This window comes from Taeniopygia guttata, chromosome 13, assembly GCF_048771995.1.
Source record: "Taeniopygia guttata chromosome 13, bTaeGut7.mat, whole genome shotgun sequence".
In the NCBI taxonomy this organism is placed as follows: Eukaryota; Metazoa; Chordata; class Aves; order Passeriformes; family Estrildidae; genus Taeniopygia; species Taeniopygia guttata.
The window spans coordinates 15,554,590-15,576,819 of record NC_133038.1 but is presented as its reverse complement, the minus strand read 5'-3'; the positions used below and the strand labels follow the sequence as shown (position 1 = coordinate 15,576,819).

The following is a 22,230-nucleotide window of genomic DNA, read 5'->3' as shown; positions in this document are numbered from 1 at the left end:
CACAGTGCTGTAAAAGAGAAGACAGGAACTTGCTAATTCTAATCCCTAGACAAATATATAATAAGATTAAAACAAAGATGAAAGTGCAAATTGCAATCCTAAACCAATAACCCCAGATCCTTAGAAGCTATTCCAGCTGGCAATTTTGACTGCACAAGTAATTTTCTGGGGTGATTTTACTTCACCATCCCCAAAAAGGTGAGATAAGGTAGCAGCTATATCTCCTCTGACTGCAGGGAAAGAATCACTTCCTTTTTCCATCAAAACTCCTTCCAACCAATACAATATTTTAAAAAATAGCTTTAGAGGTTGATTATCTTTGGGGTATTCATGATTGTATAATAAAAAAGTAAACCAAACACACACACAACAATAAAACAAATCCAAGTGAAGGATTCACTTGGAGGAGTGATATTTGTATTATATAGAAATAATAGAATCAACATAGATCATATTCCACAAGATCAGTATTCTACAAAGAAGAAAACTCAGTCAACTTCTCCATTCAGGACAACACAGAGTCACAGACTGGTTGAGGTTGGAAGGGACCTCTGGAGACTGGCTTGTCCAGTCCCACTTCCTAAGCAGCATCAAGTAAAGCAGGTTGTCTGGGACCACGTGCAGATGGCTTTTGAATACCTGCAAGGACAAAGACTTCACAATCTCCCTGGGCAACCTGTGCCAGTGCTCAGCATCCTCACAGCAAAAAAAAACCCAACCAACAAAACAAATTATTTAAGCCTAGAGCATCCTCCTCTTTTCTTTTCACTGGGCACCCTTGAAAAGGGCCTGGCTCTATTTTCATACATTCATGAGATACCCCCTGCCCCACAGTCTTCTCTTATCTTGGCTAAAAAGTCCCAGCTTTCTGTGTTCTCACACATGAGAAATGCTTCAGTCCCTTTGTCATCTTAGAGGCTCACCTCTGGCCTGTTCCAGTAGTTCCATATCTGTCTTTTATTGAGATCACAAAGCTGAAAGACTGAATTCAAGCTTTTATTGAAATGTCTTCATACTACAGGTATGATCCCAATCCTGTGAATTTAGTATCATATAATGAAAACTGCTTTAACCATAAGGATATAGCACCAATCTCCATATAACTTTTGGCTACAAAGCAGAACCTAAAAGCTGTCTAAAACACATTCCCAAGACACAGAGCACAAAGCTGTGTAGTTCAAAAGATGAAGAACTCACTCAGCTGTAGGGCTTCCCTGCTCCCTTGCTTCTGACCCCAACAAAGGAATTGGGAAAGGGTGAGAAGTAACACCACAGAACCTTTTGGAATCAGTTCCTTCGGGTTTTGTGAGGGAACATCATAAACTTTGATTTTGCAAGCTGATGGTGTTAAGATGTTTGACTTTTGCAGAGTAAGAAAGAAGTAAAAAGCCACTAAAAACAGTGTCAAGACCCATCAGACTGGGACCAGTCATGGGGGAGATGGAAGAACTAACAGATCAAAATATTAAAATCATTCCTTTGGAGAAGAAAGAATCCAAAGAACAAAAATATGTTCATTTTCCTTAGAGAGACAGCTCAAAGACTAGAAGTTTCAAACTTCCTTTTTTATTTTTTTTCCTAATGTACTTTCTTTCTATGATATTTAACTTCCATTTGCCTTATTGGTCAAATTTGCTTTTATTCTCCAAACACCTCTGATAGCACCAAATCTTTGAGCTATTGTTCACCTGTTTCTTTGCCTTACAAATTCTCAACTAAATACCTTAATTCCCATATACCTCCTTGCCCCCTTTTTAGGCTGGGTGTGGGATTTTGTCACCATTCTTCTGACTAATTGCAATTTTAAATAATATTTAGCAAGCTGCAACTCCTTTTGTTATTTTGAAACAAAACCCCTGAAATACAGAGCATTATCACAGTTCTATTGAGCCACACTAAAATCCAGCAGCTTGTCTCCAATGGGAAGCTGAGAATGCACAGGGAATTGGTACAAAGATATGGCACACATGGACCAATGATCCCCTATAGCCACCATCCCATTTTAGGACAATTAATTTTTTTTCCTCCGTTTTCAGTATTTTGAATGTGACATTGAATATGGGACAAATTACTGAAGGGAATGGAAATTGCTGTCACCAAGGAAGAACAAAAAGTTGATAGTTAAAAATCCTCAATTCCCCATTACCTGATTTCCAATCTAGATTTCTGAAAGAACTGATAAATAAAAGCATAGGAGTGAAGAGAATTTGTTTTGTCTTAGTTTAGTTTTTGTTTTTTGGTGTTTTTTTTTTAAATATAAACATGTCAAGTCTGAAGTAGAATAATCTCACTGAAGAAAAGCAGCTGCAGATATTAATTTAAAATGGTGAAATCCAGCCTGTGTGACCACAAGCCCATTACCCTGTTTGTTTGGATACAAATTTGGAGGAAAGACTAAAAGAGAAATGAAGGTACACAGAAAAGGAAGGAAAACAGTCAAAGATTTATCAAAGACAACAATTTGCTAGACTGGTTTTCAACTCTCTTCAATAGAAACAAACTGAAATTCAACTAATCTATTCTGATTTTAGTAAAACATTGAATACATTGCAGCACTGAAAAGTTTAAGACACAAGAAGTTGGGCTATTCTAACAACAGTCCCAGAGGACAATCATATGGAATCATTCACTTCAAAATCTGGATATCTGTCAAGATAAAGGTCATTCATTTACTCTCAGTGCTGTCTATAGGCTTTGTTTAAACATAGACATATATATAAAACAAAGATGAACAGGACAATTTGTTCTGAGCAGGTGACTAAGACTTTTTTACATTTAAGGCTCAAACATCCAGCATTTAGATGGATGTATTTAGGCAGAAGAACCATCTTGGGAATTAACCTTTACTCATGCACCTCTACCCGCAAAGAAGTTCTGCAATAATACTTATGTGACTGATTAATCAACTTATTAAAACTATGGAGCAGGTAATTGGCCTCCCAAGAAGAATCAGGCAATGTATTCCCTATGACCTGGACAAGGAAGTATTCATATCTACATAGGAAGTCCTTTCTTTGAAACATATGTAAGTGTGGTCACATATTTGCAAGAAATGCAAGAAATATATATCCAAACATTAAAAACTGATGATGAGAAGGGATATCAGCATAATCAGATAAGTGCAGAGGTGACCATAAGAAAAAAGACTGAAAGAGATCAACTTGTTTAGCTTGGTAAAACAAAGGCTAAGAAAGGATGTGGTTGCTTTCTAAGCCCTGGATAAATCAAGATGCAAAGAGGGAAAGAACTACTCATACTAAAAGGGAATTTCTGGCACAAAATCAAAAGTCTACAAACTCATAGCAAAGAACAGTTGGCAGGATGTCAGAAGAGCATTTCAAAACCTTAGAGGAATTACTTTCCAATAGGAATAATGGGCATAGCATATTGAATTTATAAATTAAAATTATTATTTTTACAATTAAAATTTAAATATTTGAATTTCAATATTTAAGATTAAATTGTGACTGACACAGGAAAGGACTGGACTTGATCTAAATTAGGTTTTCTTGTGTTATGCTTTCATACAAGGATTGCCCCTCCTTGGCCCATGTGGTGATTCAACCCCATCCTTCCCTTCCCCTTATCCATCTCGAAATCAATCATATTACTCTGCACATCCCCTCAAGCGCTTTGTCTCAACCAGCTCCTCCTGTCACCCTCCCTTCCCCTACCTCAGAAAATAACACTCCAAGGCAGACATCAGACAAGAAAATTTCAGCCCAGGCATTTATGCAGTTTCCAAGCCTCAGCATTGTTTTGCTGAACACATCCTTCTGTGTGAAAGGTAACTGGAGCGGTCAGAAGGAGGCATTTCCCTCACTGAATTTTCTTTGATCACTGCTCCTTCTAAGATTTTTCTGGGCCTGACCCCAAGACTAAATTTCATAGCCAAGAAATCTTCCGAAAAACTGAATTCTTGTAATGCGGACATGAGATGCTGGTTCTGGACAGGGTGTTATTAGCACTGACAGGAGGAATTGGGAAGGTGCTTCACTCTTACATTTGCTGTGTTATTCCCATCAGAATGAGCCACAGGGAGGGCTTGCACACACATCTGCTCTTCACTTCACTGTGTGAGGAAGCCACTGATGCTTAGCCTGCAGCACTTCAGCCTCAATTGCCAGCCTGTCTCAATGGAAGTGGATCCATTTTTGTCACAGGAAATGCATGCCATGTTGTGCAAAATTATTCCACTCCCATTACAGTTGAATGAGAAAAATTCTCCTTTGCAAGGTTTGCGTCTATTCTTGGGTGTAACCTAAATATCGAATGCCAAGTCACAGAGAGGTCACTATGCTCTGAATGCAGAAATATCTCACAGGCCTTTTGTGCAGCACAATGGCCAACACAAGCAAACAAAAGAAGTGGAGCAGTCCATGGCTACATGACAATCCCAGAAATCAGCCAGGGAACCACTGCTTACTTTAGTAATCACTTGTGCCTTTGTCTCCTGTACAGCACAGCATCATACTCAGCTTTTCACTTATGCCATGCTGCAGAAAGACACAACAAAATACTGAAAAAGATACAATTACAGTTTACTCTACTGCTCTTATGGCCATACACAGAGCTAGTCATAGCTCTAACACAAAGAGAAAACATAAAAGCACAAATGGGTCGCATGCGTCTGCATGTGTAAAAACATTCAAACCTATTGTTTAATTCAGTAGCAAAAGCAGAACAGGAATAAGGAAATCGACCTGAATTTTGAAAATACACCTTATTTCTGGAAATTCAATTAAATTTTCATATATACAGCCCTTTTTCTATCTTATATGTAGTGAAAATTGTAATCACCTTCTCAATTAGAAAAAAAAACCCAACAAAATAAAAATCAGGTCTATTTACATTCTGCTAAAATTGTAATTTTTAAATACTGTTCAGTGCTTTGAATAATAATGATGAAGTTGCTCCTAACGCCATTTAAATATTTGTTGCTTTCTTTTTGTTGCATTTATATTCTTAGGGAGCAATACAATCACCCTTCCTCAAAAGCTCAAAGGGTCATGTAGGTTTGTGTTTTTAATTCCAAATGAATCAGTCTGAAAACACTTACAGACTGAATTTAGTCAACATCCACAATTAAATTTTAAATTTTAACCAAAATTTCTAATGGCAGATATGTATATATATATATGTATGTATGTATGTATCTATAATATGTATAATTCTACAGCTCAAATCACTGGAATGATCAGCACCAAATTAATGAGAATAATACCCAGCATGATTTTAGTTTCAAAGGTAGATGATTTTTGCAGTGTCTGCCTCTTCTCCCCTACTCAGCTCAATTCATGTAAAGCCTTTGGACTTTCCACATAAGCTATATCCATGGTTGCCTATCTCTGAATATTAGAAGCCAAGGAAATAAAATTGCCAAAGATGACATCTGGGACTTATTTTGCCCACTATCAAAAGCTGCATAAAGGTGTCTCATGTTACAAGTTTAAAAATTCACCTGAATGACTGAAATAAGCAAGATGCAATGAGACACAACATTACAATTGTTCTCATTATGGAAATTAGGGATACCTGGGCATTTTTATTATTATTTGGTTCTTTAATGTGTTGATAACCTGAGTTTCCACATCTTGCTCAACTGGAACAAAAGAAATTAGTTGTGACAGTTTTTCGAGAGGTTTTGTTTGGGTTTTTCTTTTTTGTTGTTGTTGTTATATATATGTCATCACTATTATCTGTTTTGCAATATGAAATTTACTCTCCAGCCAAAGTTACACACCCCAGATACTGTCAGGGCTCTTGCAGACACCTTTGAGTCAAGATATTGCCAAAACATTTTTCACCTCCCCATTACAAAGGTTCTAACTCAACTTTTATTTGTTTTTCAGATCCTCAAATATTGAATGTTATTCCCAAAGCATCCAATGAATTAGGTACAGATTCTTCTTTACATACTGCCCACTGCTATTTTCCTAGACTCTACAGTTTCTTAAGGAAGGACATCAACTCTTCTGCTTTTGCAAGACCTAGGTACTCCACACACCCCTCTTTGAACAGTGAAAATCCCACAACATCTGCAACCCTCTGCTGCTGCAGGAACAGAATTGAATTCTAATTATGAATGACTAAACACTAGGAAAACCATCATATGTAAATCAAATCTGGTCAACACATAAATAAGGGAAGGCATGATGAGCTAATTGCATTATGAAGAGCACATTTGGAACTTATCTAGGAGGGAAAGCTTACCAAAATTCACTACTTGGAAATTCAAGAGTTATAAACCAAAATGTTATATAGTTGAATGTATATTTGGTTGTCCCAAGAAGTTACTGAAGCTACCCTCACATCAAGGTTCAAAAAGGAGCTGGGCATTTACATATATTTAAAGATACAATAAAGATTTCAAAGGTGAAAATAAATATAATGGCTACAGATTTAGGAAAGCCTGTAATAGTTGTAATCTAGAATAAAGAACAGCAGAAAGCAGATTGCACCATGTCTGTCTAACCTGAGTTCTTACATTTCTCTTGGAAATATCTGGAGCAGCTCCTACCACACACAGAGTATTGCCCTGGAAAGACCCAGTGGTGGTCAGTTACTGTTCTGCACATCAAGGAATTTGACAGTCTGCAGGCAAAACATCTCAAAACTTCACAAAAATGTAAGGATGACTCACACAACCTATTAAAAATAGCTATAAGACAGCTGAATCTTGGACAAGTAATTCAGCAACACCCAACAGATCAGGCCTGCAGACATAGCCCACTGTGCAGCCCTACACTGTGGTCACAGGAGGATATTTTCTCCTGCAAAGTCACTCATCATACTACTGAGAAGAAGCCAGCTTGGTCAGAGCCTGGAAGAGAATTATTTTAGATTCACAAAACCTATGGGTTGCTTGGAAAGTGAAATGAGCACTCCAAGTCACATTTCCTAAAGAGGTGCTGGTTATGGAATTACAGCTATTCCACCACAGAGTTACCTTAGGCATTGCAAACCAGCATCTTGGTTCAACAAAACACTCCCCTTCAATTCAAAAAGAACCTCAGGAATGGCAAGGCAAGGATAAAAAAAATTTCAAAAATCACAGACTTTACACAGTGTATCTTAGAACCACCCATTGATTGGAAACTTTCATGGACTCTTAACATGTCCCTTCCTAGCTCTCTGAAGAAAATGGCTTGGCTTGCAAGGTATTCTGTCTTCACTTACACATTTACCTTCAGTTGTGTCTGAAGGTCCTTAATGTTCACAGCAGAAAAAAAAAGATCTCTTTTGTCATCCCATAACAGTATTTCAGCCAAAGAGATTCTTGGCTTTAGGAAATACATAAAAGAAACTGAAATTTCCTCCTGGTGCCATGAATTGACAGATGTTTTCCTGCAAATGCCCTCAGCATGTTCTGCACTGAGCAGCCTATGCAGACAAAAGGCCACGTGCCTGGGAGAAAACAAGCGAAAGGAGGAAGCACTTACCACGAGGACAGCGCTCAACCGGTCACTTTGGACCTGCTGCATTTGGATGCAGGGTCCTGGCACTTGTAACCTTGAGCCACTAGGAACATTCCCAGCATCTCCATTTGGGATGCTGCTGTTACTAGGCCCAAGACCTACAGATGCCCTGTACAAGTAGGTGTGAGTGAGTTTACCCACACCAGTGACCTCCAGCATGTCCGGTGGCAGGTGGGAGCTGGGAAGCATGTGCACACTGTAGCAATACTTTTTATAGTCCTCAGCTGGGCAGCAGCAGCCACTGCAGCAGCAAGTCCGGCACCGGCAGAGACGGATGATGGCGAGGAAGAAGATGAACGCCGCGAAGATGAACGAGACACAGGCAAGGGAAACGATCAAGTAGATGTTTGTGGTGTTGAGCAGCGGTGGTGGCTCCCCGCTGTCATCAAAGTCCGGCAGTGCCTGGGGCAGGGTGTCAGCCAGCAGGATTCCCACCGTCACGGTGGAGGAGAGCGGCGGGTCCCCGTGGTCCCGCACCACCACGACCACCTTGTGCTTGAGGAAGTCGGTGGAGCGCATGGAGCGCGTGGTGCGCAGCTCGCCGGTGTGCGGCGACAGCTGGAACAGGGTGGAGTCGGAGGAATGGGCGAGGTGATAGGAAAGCCAGGCATTCTGTGCATTGTCCTCATCATCTGCCACCACTTTGGTCACCAGGTAGTCCTCATCAGCCAGGCGGGGCACAACTTCCACAGCTACTGAGCCATTCTGGCTGGTGGGGTAGAGGATGGCTGGGGCATTGTCATTCTGGTCTGAGATGTAAACATTCACTGTTATGGCAGCACTCAAGGTTGGTGACCCATTGTCCTTGGCTTCCACTTGGAAATGGAAGCTCCTCAGCTGCTCAAAATCAAAGGCACGTTTTGCATAGATGCTCCCATTGGCCAAGTTCATAGACAAAAAGCTGGACAGGGCGCTGCCTGCAACTGTGGAATTCCTGAGCGTGTAAGAGACCCGTCCATTCTCCCCTATATCAGGGTCAGATGCCGAGACCTGGTAGAGAAAAGCACCAAGTGGATTGTTCTCCTCCACAAACACATCAAATGCACCAGCACTGAAGACAGGGGGGTTATCATTCACATCAGAAATCTGCACCCAAACAGTCTTCTGAGTGGTGAGAGGAGGAGAACCCAAGTCCGTGGCAGTAATGGTGATGTTGTACTCACTGATCTGCTCTCGGTCCAGAAGCTCGCTGGTGACAAGGCTGTAGTAGTTTTGAAGGGAAGGCTTTAACTGGAAGGGAAGGTTTTCAGATATCTGGCATGTTACTTTCCCATTCTCCCCAGGGTCCTTATCCAAAATACTCAGCAGAGCTATCACTGTGCCAGGAATAGCATCTTCAGGAACGGGACTGGAAAGGGATGTAATTGTAATCTCTGGGCCATGATTGTTCACATCTGTGATTTCCACCAGCAGCTTAGCTGTGCTGGACATGCCAAATGCCCCATTATCCCTTGCCTCAATCAGCATCTCGAGAAGAGGTCTCTGAACAGCTAAAACGCCATTGACTGTCACCTCCCCAGTGTGTGGGTGAATTGAGAACATTTGCTGTAAGTCAGCAGAAGTTGTATTGCTAAAGGAATACCTGACCTCTCCATTTGGACCTTCATCCAAGTCCGTGGCGTGCACTTGGACTACCAAAGTGCCACTGGGGGAGTTCTCCAAGATACTCGCCCTGTAGACGGAGTGCTCAAATTCTGGTGCATTGTCATTGGTATCCAGCACAGTCACAATGACCGGGACATCACCTGACTTTGGAGGGTTCCCACCATCTTTGGCTGTAAGCAGAAGTCTGTGAGTGGCTTGCTGCTCCCTGTCTAAGGCTTTCTTCAGCACCAATTCAGGATATTTACTCCCATCCCCACGTATCTGCATTTCCAAATAGAAATGTTCATCAAGGCTCAGAGTATAATTCTGGACACTGTTAGCACCTTCATCAAGATCTTGGGCGTTGGGGAGTGTAAACCGTGCCCCAGGTGACAGGAACTCTGGCATGTTTATATGATATTCACTTAAGGGAAACCTGGGGGAGTTGTCATTTATGTCCAAGACTTTGAATTCCATCCTATAAAGCTCTAGAGGGTTTTCTAACACGAGCTCGTAATTCAGAAGACAGACAGACTTTAACTCACAAAGCTGCTCTCTGTCTATGGGCTCGTTAACAGACAAAGCCCCTGTGCTGGCATTTATATTAAAATATTGCTTACTTGAACCGGTGATCATGCGAAATTTCCGAGCTGAAAGTGTAGCTGCATCTATTCCTAAATCCTTTGCTATGTTCCCAACAGACGCTCCACGCTCTGTTTCCTCGGCGATGGAATACACTATTTGCCCGTCCGCGGTGCAGCAAATAAGGCAGAAGACCATTAAATAGCCCCGCATGCTTCCTCCCCTGGCTCAGCTCCCCGCAGACCGGCTCAGCAGGAACATAATCCAGAATTTCAGCAAACACCCCAAGTTCCCGGCGCGGAGCGATCGGGCACCGGGGCGCACCGGCGGCAGGTTCGGTGCAGGCGCGGGAGGTTCCGCGGCGGCTCCGCTGCCCCCGCGGCCACCGTGCGGGGCTCGGCGGCAGCTCCGCAGCGCTGCGCCCGCCGCCGCCGCTCGCTGTGACCGGAGCGCCGGCCCCGCGCGGGTCTTAGACGGGCGGCGGCGGCGGCGGCGCCACCCAGAGGCCGCGGCGACACCCCCGGGGGAGGGGGCTGCGCTCCCCCCGCCGCCGCTGTCCCGCCGGCCGGCGGCTGCTTCTCCTCCCTTCTCCTCTTCCCCTCTATCTTTAACGCCCCGACGGAGATGGAGCGGGGGGCTGCGCGCAGCCGAGTGCGCGTCATGGATGTGTTTCCGTGAAATAGAGATGCAGAGCGGAGCCCCCTCCTCCCTCCGCTGCTTGCGGGAGAGGCAGCGAGAGGATGCGCTGCCGCGCGCTGTCAGAGAGCCGCGGCGGAAGGGAAAGGTGGATGAGAAGTGACAGGCATCGGCTAAACATGGGTCAGTACAGCCCAGACACGCTCCGGCTGAGCACAACATTTCCCAGAGGGGTTTTAAGAGCACAATTAAAGGAGGCAGTCTACTCTACTCCTCTTAAACTTTACGAAAAATAAAGGGGGAAAAAAAAAACCCAAGGGAAGAAAAAAAAAACAGGGAGAAAAAGAGAATATGAAAAAAGGAAAAAGGCTCTTTCCTGCTTCACTGCTTCACCTTCTGAACAATGGAAATTAACACCAATTATTGGAGAGAAGGGTCTCTGCTCTCTGCTCTGACTGTCAGATCACCCCCAGCCACAGATGAGCTCACATCCAGCCTTCCAAAGCAGGATGTTGGTGGCTCGGGGGAAATGGGAGGCTGCAGAAGTTCAATTACTCGCATAGAAATAAGTATCGGCACCAAAGAGGTTTTGCATTTAGGACATGCCCAGGAATTGTGGAGAGAGATGAGCTGATACCACAGAGAGACTGCAAATCTTGAGTGAAGAAAAAATAACATCAAAGCTCTCTACTCCCCCAGCTTTCCACACAATGGGAACGGTTACCAAACACACCCCAAAGCAGGTACGAGAGGGCAGAAAAGCATTTGAAAATATTCTCCTGGAAAACCTTCCTGGAATGATCTTCAGCAGCAGTTTATACAGACGGGCCTGGCAGCAGCTCCATCTCCTCTGTTTCCACTTCCCTTCTGTGGGAGCTTGTTATGATGAGATCCTGATCAATCAAAAGCAAGAGGCTATAAATGTGTAACAAGGACAGATCTTAAACCTCATATTCATCTTGTTTCTTTCTGCAGCTGAGAATTTCTAGGTAAGTGAAACAGAACGTTTCAATTATATATAATCTACATAGGGCCTTTCAAAAAGGGATAAAATCTGGAGCACAGCCAAAAGTTATACATTAAATTAAAAAAAAAAAAAAAAGAAATCAATACATCTGTTTGCATCTTCACAACTCAGCAAAGCCTCACAGTGAGGTTCTCATCCTGGCACACTGGAACAGATCTTGGTCTGCTCCAGCACAGCTGTCTACAGATGTTATTTTTTAACTCCAGGAAGTCCTGGCTGTACCTGAATGTTGCATTTTACTTCTGCTCATTGATGCTACCGAATCCCTTACAGCTCAGGGGTAGCAGGGGTGGTAGCAGAAAGCTGAAAGAAAGCTACAGAGCTGCTGCTGTGCTTCCACCTCAAGGACACAAATGTCCACATAGGACATAAATCTGTCAATAACCCATTGCACACCGGATACAATGCAAGTATTCATGGCTTGCTGCTTATCCCTTTTTCTTTTCATGTTTGTTAAGTGCAGAAATGCCCAGTTTCCAATCACTACAGAATTGTCATCCAGACTCCCCCACTCCCAATCTGCCCCAGATTCCTCTTCTGCAACATCATCTACAATACCTGAGAAGCCGCTGGGGTTTCTGCTCTGTAGTGATGCACAGTCGTTCTGAACACCCTGAACCAATGCAATAACATCAATTAAAGTCACAGGAAACACTGATATATTTCCTTAACATTAACCTGCAGCAAGGATAAATCCATCTGTCTGGAAAGAGCTGAAAAGCCACATGTTGATCCCTCAGGTGCACACACAAGTAAAACACACAGCCTCTACATGCCCATCTGTGACTCAGTTTACAATGAAGAATCAGCATCATCCTGTTGAGCAGACAAACCCCCTCAAAGCTAGATTTTCCTCAAACAAGATGTAGTTATTCATTGTGGTGCCTGAAATAGTAGCAGTGCTAGCAGAAACTGATTAGTGAATGGCCAAAATCAAAGTCATTGCACATTTGCCTCTCAGATGTACTCACCTTTTGAGAAGTGTCAGCAGCCTACAATGATATTAGTCTTTATTTCATTTGTTTACTACTCATTAACCATTAAATAAGTTCTTCATCTTTCTGCTACATCTCTAATTTTGCAGCATTGCCCAGTGCTTGTTTACAGGACTCTAAATGAATTTGTCTTCACTTTTTTTTTAACATTATTTTTAAACCTCACCACCCCGCTTTTGTGTTTTGACATAGCTTGTCCTCTTGTCATTTTCCACTGTAGACAGTGATGTGTCAGGCAGCTTTGCTCACCAGAACGTGCATGTAGCCAGCACCATCTCGGCACCCAGATCCTACCACGCTGCCTTCCCAGTCCAGCACACGAGTGTCTGATCCCCACACCACTCAGGTAAACAGCTCTGGGGCACAGCCAAGATCCAGGGCTCAGTAATATTAAATGCCAAGGGTCAGTTACAACACAGACACTGCTGCCATGAAGGGAATAACACAATTGTGCCAATTGTGTTATTAACACAATTCTGTGGAGGCAGAATCCCGCCTTGCCCATTGTGTGAAGCCACTGCTCTGCTTGGCTGAGTCCCAGGCATGTTCCTCCCTGCCTGTTTGTGTTTTCCCTTCCACATCCAGCTCAAGGCAATCTCAGCTGTGCCTTTATACACAGTGTCCCTACTCACTTTTTGGGCCACCCTTCCACCTAATCCTTCTTTTCAGGGTCTCCAGTGTCAAAGGTCTCCCCCCCCATTTCAATTCGCTGACCCTAATTACATTATTATGCTGTAGTAAAGAATTAAGTTGTATTAAACACCTTTTAACACAGACACTTCCCTTGGTATCACAGCAGACAATCAACGTCTCTTTAAACCCCCTCATCTTACGTTTGCCTTCAGTTTGCCATATCCAAACCATTCCCTATTCCCTTCTCTACGCTGGACCCACTCTCAGAGTCCATTTGACCCAACTCACAGAGGAATTAATCTTTGTGATCCTTCTGAGGTACCATTCAATTCTACACGACCCTTCATCAAGTCTCACTCCCTGACGTGTTCAGAGAGCTCTTCCTCCACGTTCCTCTGCCTGCCAGGGGCTTGCCCTTACACCGCCTCGGAGCGCACGCATTCTTCCTCATTCTCCCTCCCTGCTTCACATTTTCAGCCAATCCTCCCCTTTTCTTGCGGTTAGATGTCACTAGTCCAGCCGCGCACGTTGTGTCAGAGCAATGGTGGCTGCCAGAAAAAAACTGTTAAACCAGCAAAGGCAAAAACGAAAGGCTAAGACCAAATCCGGTCTGTGTTATGGCTGTGGAGCACCACACGAAGGGACACCGGTGTTTGAACATCATCGTTACGTCAGGGATGATTTTAAAGTGCCGGTTCCGTGGGCAATGCATCAGAGGTGGTGCCTTCGATGGAAGTTTGCAAGACACGTCCTGCGCGGTGCTGGAGTTTGGGACAATCCCAGAGGCGCTCACCAGAACTGAGGGGCGCCCATTGGTGCTAAATTAGGGCACTGAACTTCAGCGGGAGACAGCAGGGGAATCTGTGAAGGAGAACGGACGGAACAACAGCTCTGCTGTTTCTCCTCCCAGGGAAACCGATGAGCTCTGCACGGTGCAGAGGCACCCGGAGGGCAACTCCAGCCCTCACCTCCACCCAAAAAGAGCACATGAAAAACTCCCACAATAAGGGGAACCCGGCAGTACATAGGGTCTGCCTGCTAACCAAGGACGACCAGAACTCGGACCGAGTCCAGATCGCCACCGCGGAGCCGCCGATGGAGGTGCAAGCACCCCGCTATCCCCTTTCACACCAGAGGAAGGACGGTGGTGCCCCGGCTCCTCCTGCTCGGGAGGAGTGGCAGGCAGCCGGCGCTGAACCCTGCGGGAACCCCCAGCCCAGGCTCGCTCCCAGCCCCACGCTTCTCGCGGTGGATGGGACGGAAAGGACTTCGGCAGCATCGCCGCGCTGATCTGAGCCCCTCTTCTTTGCCAAGGCAGGCTGTGCCTGCTTGCAGAGCGAGCAGTGCTGTCAGGATGCCCTTTAAAAAGCTCACAGATGCTCCTTGGGACGCAGATGACTTGTAGCTATCAGCAGCCCCGAATAACAATCTCATATGCAGAGGATTTCTAGATTCCCACGAAAATCCTCAATACCCGCATGGAGGAACAGAAACGGGGACCCACTACATGATATTCAGCACATCGCAGGCAAGATCTCGTCTCTTTAACACGAGGACACAGATTGGTCTGTTGACCCCCAGTCAGAGACCACCGTACTTGACGGAAGCTGCCGGGGAGGACACCCGCGACAGCGGGTACGGGGGCTCAGTCCCGCTCGGGCGGCAGGAGCGGTTCCGAGCCGAGCACCCGGAGTCTCTGACAACTCCGAAGCAGCCGTGCTGAGCATTTCCCTGCCTGTGAAATCTCGTTTGGAAGCTGCAAAACATCCCTGGACCGCCACGGCGGAGCAGGCGCTGCTGCGCTCCCCCTCCGCTTCTCCCGCCCCCGGAGCCGCCCGCAGAAACGCTCGGCAGCGCTCCCGCTGCCAGCTCCGCCTCGGCTGCCAGGATTGCGCGGTGCCAGTGTCGTGGTTTGACACGGAAAAACCATGACAGCCTGATAGCACCGCCCTAATCAGCACCGCCCTCCAGAACGACGTGCGGCGGTAGGAACAGCCGGCGCTTGCAGCGACTGACAGCTCCGCGCGCAATTGGCATCGTTTATTCAGGGCACTGAGGGATATTCTAGAGCCTTCTGTCAACCACTCCTGCCCAGACTGTTCCACGAAGTAAAAGCATGCACGAGCTGTTTCTAAAGTTAAGACTGTTTTATGTTTCTAACAGAAATATAGGAATATTTTCTTGATACTGTACGTCTATAACACACCCCGACAAATTGTTCAACTCATTACTACAGTCAAAGAAACCAAAGGGAAACCGAACAGCAGCCAAAGCCTGCCCTGCCCCAAACGATCGGCACTGAGACCCCCACATCACCCTTAATCATAACATAAAGAAAGGAGTCGCTTCCCACACCTGTGCGCAAATGCTGTTTCTTCATCTCCTACAGAGGTAGTCAAATCTGTTTATAAGCTTAAAACAGATGTTTTTCCTTTAGAAAACCGTGGTTCCATCACACTCATGTGAATAAAGGACAGACGTAACAGTTCTACAGGGCTGGGGTAAACCTTGCTACTCACGCAAGTAGTGAAGTAGTTCACGCATAATTAAGTGATGATGACCCACTCCCCTTCAGCACGCGACTCCCGTTCACGAGCAAAGGAGACTAAATAAACAATCCCCAGCAAACACACAAAGAACTCAAACTTAAAGCCAGTACTAAGTGATCGAAGAGAAGAAAAGATAAAATCGTGGGATACATTCAAATGCTTTTCTACGGATCGACGAGAGATAACCCACTCCTAGGATACTTTTCAAAAAGGACGTGAAGTTTTCAAAATTCGTTGCTGTTTTCTGTACATCCATAAGCACAACTCTAGTAATTTTGGAAGCAACAATCCGTCATTTAAATTCTACAGTCTGTAGAAAGCACCACGTCCTTCCTCTAAAGAGTTCTATTAGCTCAAAATCCAACCAAGTGTACCATGTCAAAATAAAAATACCGCGTTTACAGGCATCACTGTGTCTTAAAAATATGGGGCTTAACCAAACGAATTGAATGTATAGCAAGAAATTATGTACGTACGGCTTGTTTTTATTACCCCGGCAGCTTTACACATTTCGCTTTTAAGCTATAGAGAAAATTAAATGAGATAGAAGAGATCTTCATGTTTCCCTTTAAAATTTGCGTTAATTTTCTGACACTGAACAAGAAGCGCTGAACATGACCCTGAAATCTTATCTGAAAGAGTGCTTTGAAGCTGGCCGAGAGGAGAACCGAATCAGTCCAGTGCCATCAGGGCACGGACATGATCAGCTGAAAAATGATGGTATTGAAAACAGCCCGGTAATTAAACAATCGCTCCCTGCGCCGGGAAATCCCTGAGGGAAACAGTACCGAAACTGTTCTCCCGGTATTTTCTGTTCTCCTGCTGAGAGAGCCAAAAGCTTTCAACCTACCATCACTGAACCACTGAATACCACAAAGTTTTCCGTTATAATTTTCCCTTAACAAATTTCCCGCCTCTCTCAACTCCCACCAAATTTCGACCCTTCCTTCCGCAGCACATTTCTGTATAGACGGGATAAAAAAGACGCCCCATCATTACGAAGAGTGAGATCAGGCCGTGGGGAACGGTAATTTACCACCCTCTCTCTCAAAATGTTCTCCATTTTTTCCCAGAGCAGCCTGGATTTTTCCTTCACTCCACCCTCACACACGCACATATTTTCGATGGACTTCCAGAGACAGAACAACCCTCACAACGCCCACCAACATTTCATCCGCTCTTTTCGCCCCAATATTATCACATCATGTATTTCAATTTCTCAAGAGTGGCGAATCGCGACAATCAGAAAACTTCTAAATCTAAAATCTCATGAGCGCGTCTTGGCGCTTGACAGATAAGACATCAAATAAGTGTAAAGGCACCTGGTTCAAAGATGCAACTACATTCACCTTGAGGGAGATAGCAAACTACTGAACAAGTTGAAAGGCGCTTAAAACAGGAAAATAAATTCTCCCCTAATACCTACTGCGGCAATTTAACTCCAAGCAGGAATTAAAAACAAAAAATTACAAACCCCATTAAAAAAATAACGTCGGATGCAAGATACATTTTTAAAAGTGAAAGAAGAAAATACGGAAATTTAGAGGGACAGCCAGTATAGAAAAATTGAAATTTCAAAATAAGGCAGATCATCAGGTCTAGGTTCAGCACTCTGCAAAGCTAGTAGGTCGTTCTAGAACTCTTATCACAGAAAAGGTGTTTCAATACATCGAAGAGTCATATATTAAGTAAATCATACTACCAAAGATAAGAAAAAAATCCGTAAGTTTTCGAAGACTCTTACCAAGCTGGAAGCAAGAGGGGAGAGAGACGGCCCCTTCCCAGCAGAACCGTTCTCTACAGCAGGACCGGGCGGCGGCGGAGGAAAGTTGGGGCTGAAAACCATGAGGTCGCTCTTGGCCGCGCCGTCCGCCACGCACAGGCTGCGGCTGTGGCGCTGCGAGTACGACCAGCTGCCCACTTCGCTGGCGCACACGAGCGTCGTGGGCCCGGGCCCCGAGAGCACGGCCGCCCGCGGCGCCCAGCGCGACGCCACGTACAGCACCACGGCCAGCAGGAACAGGCTCGACACCGCGCAGATGGCCACCACCAGCCACACGTTGGTCGCCGCGCTCGCCGCGCCGCCGGGCCCCAGCTCCACGCCCGCCGCCGACCGCGACACCGACGACGACGCCGAGGATCCCGCGGCCGCGGCCAGCGCCGCCTCGGCGGCCTCCACCAGCGACACGCTGAGCGTGGCCGTGGCCGAGCGCGCCGGCTCGCCGTGGTCGCGCACGACGATCAGCAGCCTCTGCCGAGGCCCGTCCGCCTCGTCCAGCGCCCGCGCCGTGCTCACCTCGCCGCTGTAGAGCCCCACGCGGAACGGGCCCTTGCCCCGCGGCTCCCACAGCTCGTAGCGCAGCCACGCGTTGTAGCCCGAGTCCGCGTCCACGGCGCGGATCTTCGCCACCACCTGCCCCGCCGGCGCCCCCCACGCCGCCCACGCCCACAGCGTGCCCGCCTCCCACACCGAGACCGCCCCCGCCCCCGCCGCCTCGGCCGCCGCGGCGCCCGCCTCCGGTGCCGGACCCGCAGGCGGCAGCAGCGCCGGCGCGTTGTCGTTCTCGTCCAGCACGAAGAGCTGCACCGTGGCGTTGCCCCACAGCGGCGGCTCCCCCGCGTCCACCGCGCGCACCTCGAACTGCAGCACCTGCAGCTCCTCGTAGTCCAGCGGCTGCAGCGCCCACAGACGCCCGCTCTCCGCGTCCACCGACACGTAGCTCGACGCCGCCCGCCACCCGCCGCCGCCCCCCGCGCCCCCCTCCCACACCGAGTAGCTGACGCGCCCGTTGCCCGCCTCGTCCGGGTCCCGCGCCCACAGCCGCGCCAGCTCCGCGCCCGCCGCGTTGTTCTCCCGCGCCAGCACCGTGTACACGGCCTGCGCGAACGCGGGCGCGTTGTCGTTCACGTCCGACACCGGCACCCGCAGCCCGCGACGGGCGCCCAGCGCCGGCGCCCCGCCGTCCTCCGCACGCACCTCCACCTCGTACTCCGACACCCGCTCCCGGTCCAGCGCCTCGCGCAGCACCAGCGAGTACGAGCCTGCGAACGTCGCCTCCAGACCGAACGGCGACGCCGGCCACACCCAGCACCGCACGCGACCGTTCTCCCCCGAGTCCCGGTCCGACACGCTCAGCAGGGCCACCACCGTCCCCACCGACGCGTCCTCCGACACCGGCACCGACAGCGACGTCACCCACACCTCCGGCGCGTTGTCGTTCACGTCCAGCACTTCCAGCACCACCTTGCAGTGACCCGACAGCGGGGGTGAGCCTTTGTCCCTCGCTTCTACAGGGATCTCGTAACTATCAGTTTCTTCATAGTCTAATTTGCCTTGAAGTCTGATTTCTCCTTTGTTTTCGTCGATAGTGAACATTTCTTTAACTTTTGTACTCACCCGTCTACTAAATAAATATATAATATCACTATTGATCCCTTCGTCAGGATCCGTGGCGCTAAGCGTGACTAACAGAGTCCCTAGCTCTGAACCTTCTGGGGCTTTAACTTTATACACCGACTGGTTGAACTGGGGCGCGTTGTCGTTCGCATCCAGCACCGAGATCACCAGCTCCATTGTCCCCGTCAGAGACGGCCGGCCACCGTCAGTCGCCGTCAGCACCAACCGGTGAACGGGAATCGTCTCGCGGTCCAAAGCTTTCGTTAAAATAAGACCCAAAGACGCACTCTCGTCATTATTCCCCTGATGATCAAGACTGAAATACTCGCTGGGGCTGAGTGTGTAGGAGAGCTGCGCATTCGCTCCGATATCCGCATCCGTCGCGCCCTCCAGCGGGAAACGAGACCCCGGCACAGACAATTCCGCTATGTTAAGGGCTTCTTCGTCCACACGGAACACGGGGGCATTGTCGTTGATGTCGGTGACCTCCAGCTCCACATGGAAGACGCGCAGCGGCCGCTCCAGCAGCACCTCCAGGCGCAGCGCGCACGGCGCGCTCTTGCCGCACAGCTCCTCCCGGTCGAGCCGCGAGCTCACCAGCAGCGCGCCGCTCGCCCCGCTCACCTCCACGCTCGCCCGCCGGCCCTGCGCCACCAGCCGCAGCCGCCGCGCCTCCGCCTCGCCCGCCTCCAGGCCCAGGTCCTGCGCCAGACGGCCCACCACCGTGCCGGCCTTGGCTTCCTCCGGCACCGAGTAGCGCACCTGCCCGCCCGCCAGCGCCCAGGCCGCCTGCAGCACCAGCACACATAGCACGGCTTCCCAACGCATCGCTGCCGCTCTCGCCTCCGATCCCTTCCCTGGCCCTGACCGGCTCTCCGCCATTCCCTCGTCGATCGCCTTAGGGTCTCCCTGGGGGCAGCGGCACCCCGCTCCGCTTTCCGGGCGCCCCGCCCGGGCCGGTTCGCTGCATCCTTCCTCCCGCTGACAGCGCCGTGACTGAGGCTCGGGGAGGAGCTGCCGCCCTTCCGTGTCTGACGGCGTTTTCGCGGCCAACAGCGGCATCTGGTGTCCGACCGCGGCTCGTTCCGTGAGCCGCCGCCTGCTGCCCTGCTCCCGCTGCCGCTGCGGCTCCGGGCGGGGACGGACCTGCCGTAGCTCCGTCCGCTCGGCCCACGCGCTCCGAGATTTCTTCCGAATACTGTCTTCCTCCGCAGCGGTAATAGTTGGTCCTTTTGTCTCCTCCCCTTCTCCTTCTCCTCTTCCTCTTCTCCTTCCTTCAGGCACTTTAATTGAGACGTACGCTTGCCAAAATGTACGTATAATTGCCAAAATGTACATATAATTGAACGCCCATATTAACCCAAGAGCATTACCTAGGAATATCTTCACTGCATAAAACCTACCTCACTTCTGATCTCCGGACTTTATATTCTCCTATGCCTGAGGAGGCATAACTCAATTTTCTCAAGTATGTTTTCTTCTGGAAGATATTTCAGCTGTTTTCTCTACAGAATAAGACTGTATCTTCGATCTTCCATATATAGAAAGTACTTAGGTCTTCAGAAGACATAGATTCACATGTAATGTACTTGGTCTAGTCTAGAAATGCTAGAAATTAATATAAATTGCTTACCTTTTAATGGCTTTGTGACAGGGACGTTGCTGAGCAATTCCACACAGTCTCCTTGGTTTTTTGCAGAGTAAATAATACAGTACACCCATCATACTACAAAGAGTACCTGGCCATAGCAGAATTGTTTTGCCTTCTGAAGTGTATTTCCAACCGAGTAAAGCATCAGCAAATACCAGTTCCAAAGACTTCCAACTCCATCAGCGACACCCCAACTCTATGCTCTAAACATTCTGACAGAGCAGAAATCCTCTCAGAAGGGTGAAACATCTCAGGGAACCTGAACTCTCTCATCTTTATGTGTCAGTATTTTACCTAAGTTTTATCCCCCAAGTGTAGCTGCACAATGAAGATCAAGGTCTTGGTTATCATTTTTAGGCAGGTAGAAACTCACAGTACAGCAAAACAATGTGCCCGTTACTGATGGAGATGAGCTGCTGCAGGACACAGCAGAATCATTCAACCATGACAAAACTGAAGACGAGATAAAAGGGTTGCACCACTGTTCTGGCAAGGCACAGTTCATCTCATAACAGGTTCCCAGGCTCCACCCTCATCTACTGACATAAATGCATCAGAGCCTCTTCTCTACACAGCTACAGCATCTTCTGCTGCCCTGCCCTGTAATCCAGGCAGTAATATAAACCAGGGAATTTCACAGATTAGTAAATTGCTGATTCTATCACAGGAAGAATCAACGATGAATGAACCCAGAGGTAAAAAAACAACAAAAAAAGGAATATACAAAACACTAAAAAAGTCCATGTAGGTCCCTCGGTAGATATTTTTAATTACATCTGTTACTATTTTCACTGTTGTCTTGATTTATTTCTAAGTGTCTATTGTCAGGCGTTCAAGGCCAGTGTTCAAGGATCACTGTTCCAAATTTCAGGAAGCAGGGCTGAAAAATCAAATAGGGTTTTTTCCATTCTCTCAAATCCCCGCTGTATTGCCAGCATTTCTGTATCCGTTTCTATGAAGGCAGAAACAAATGAAACCTGAAGCCTCACAGCTTTCTCTCGAAGTAAAACTGACCTTAAGAGACTACAAGACAGTGAACTACAGTGATAGCAAGGGGCAAAGACTCTGAAATAAAAGAGCATTATTTGGCAGCATGGTTTTCGTTCAGAATTGCCAACACATCTCCTGATAAAGTCAAGCTAAATCGCTCTCTGGAAATCGGGAGTTTCAAGCATCATCCATCTTAGTATTCACATGTTTATCATAAGGCAAGCACACAATGGGACAAAAAAACCCAGTTTATTTTAAAAAGTATTCTCGGGGAAGGAAAAACCAAAATTAAGTAAACACAAATAAGATAATGTCAAAACCCCACAACATCCTAGAAATACAATGGCTATGACTGCTGGGTACATGGGAGTAGCCAAGCCAGAAATCAAACTGAGGTGCTTCTACAAGTACATTAATCCACAAAAAACAAGTCCTCTACCAACAGGTCTTGCTCAGTCTACCACTACAGCTGCACATTTTGACATCTACTTTGGTTTGTATTCTTCTGCAGTTAAGTACCTTACCTTAGAAAGTGCATTTCAATCATACTTAGAAGGGGAAATGTGACATATTTCTTTTTCATGCCCATAGTAATTCTGTAGTACTTCTCAAACTAATATATGCCATGCACTGTGAAGAGGCAGGAATTTAAGATATAGATTTCTGTTTCAGAACCGAATCAAAAAGGAGGACAGACTTATGAGTAAG

At 47.1% G+C, this 22,230-nt stretch overlaps 1 protein-coding gene across 2 annotated transcripts in view; it reads right to left on the bottom strand.

The window, feature by feature from the left end:
* Positions 1-22,230, bottom strand: part of LOC100220115 (protocadherin alpha-C2) — a 95,324-nt gene that overhangs the window by 66,532 nt on the left and 6,562 nt on the right. The window lies entirely within an intron of this gene.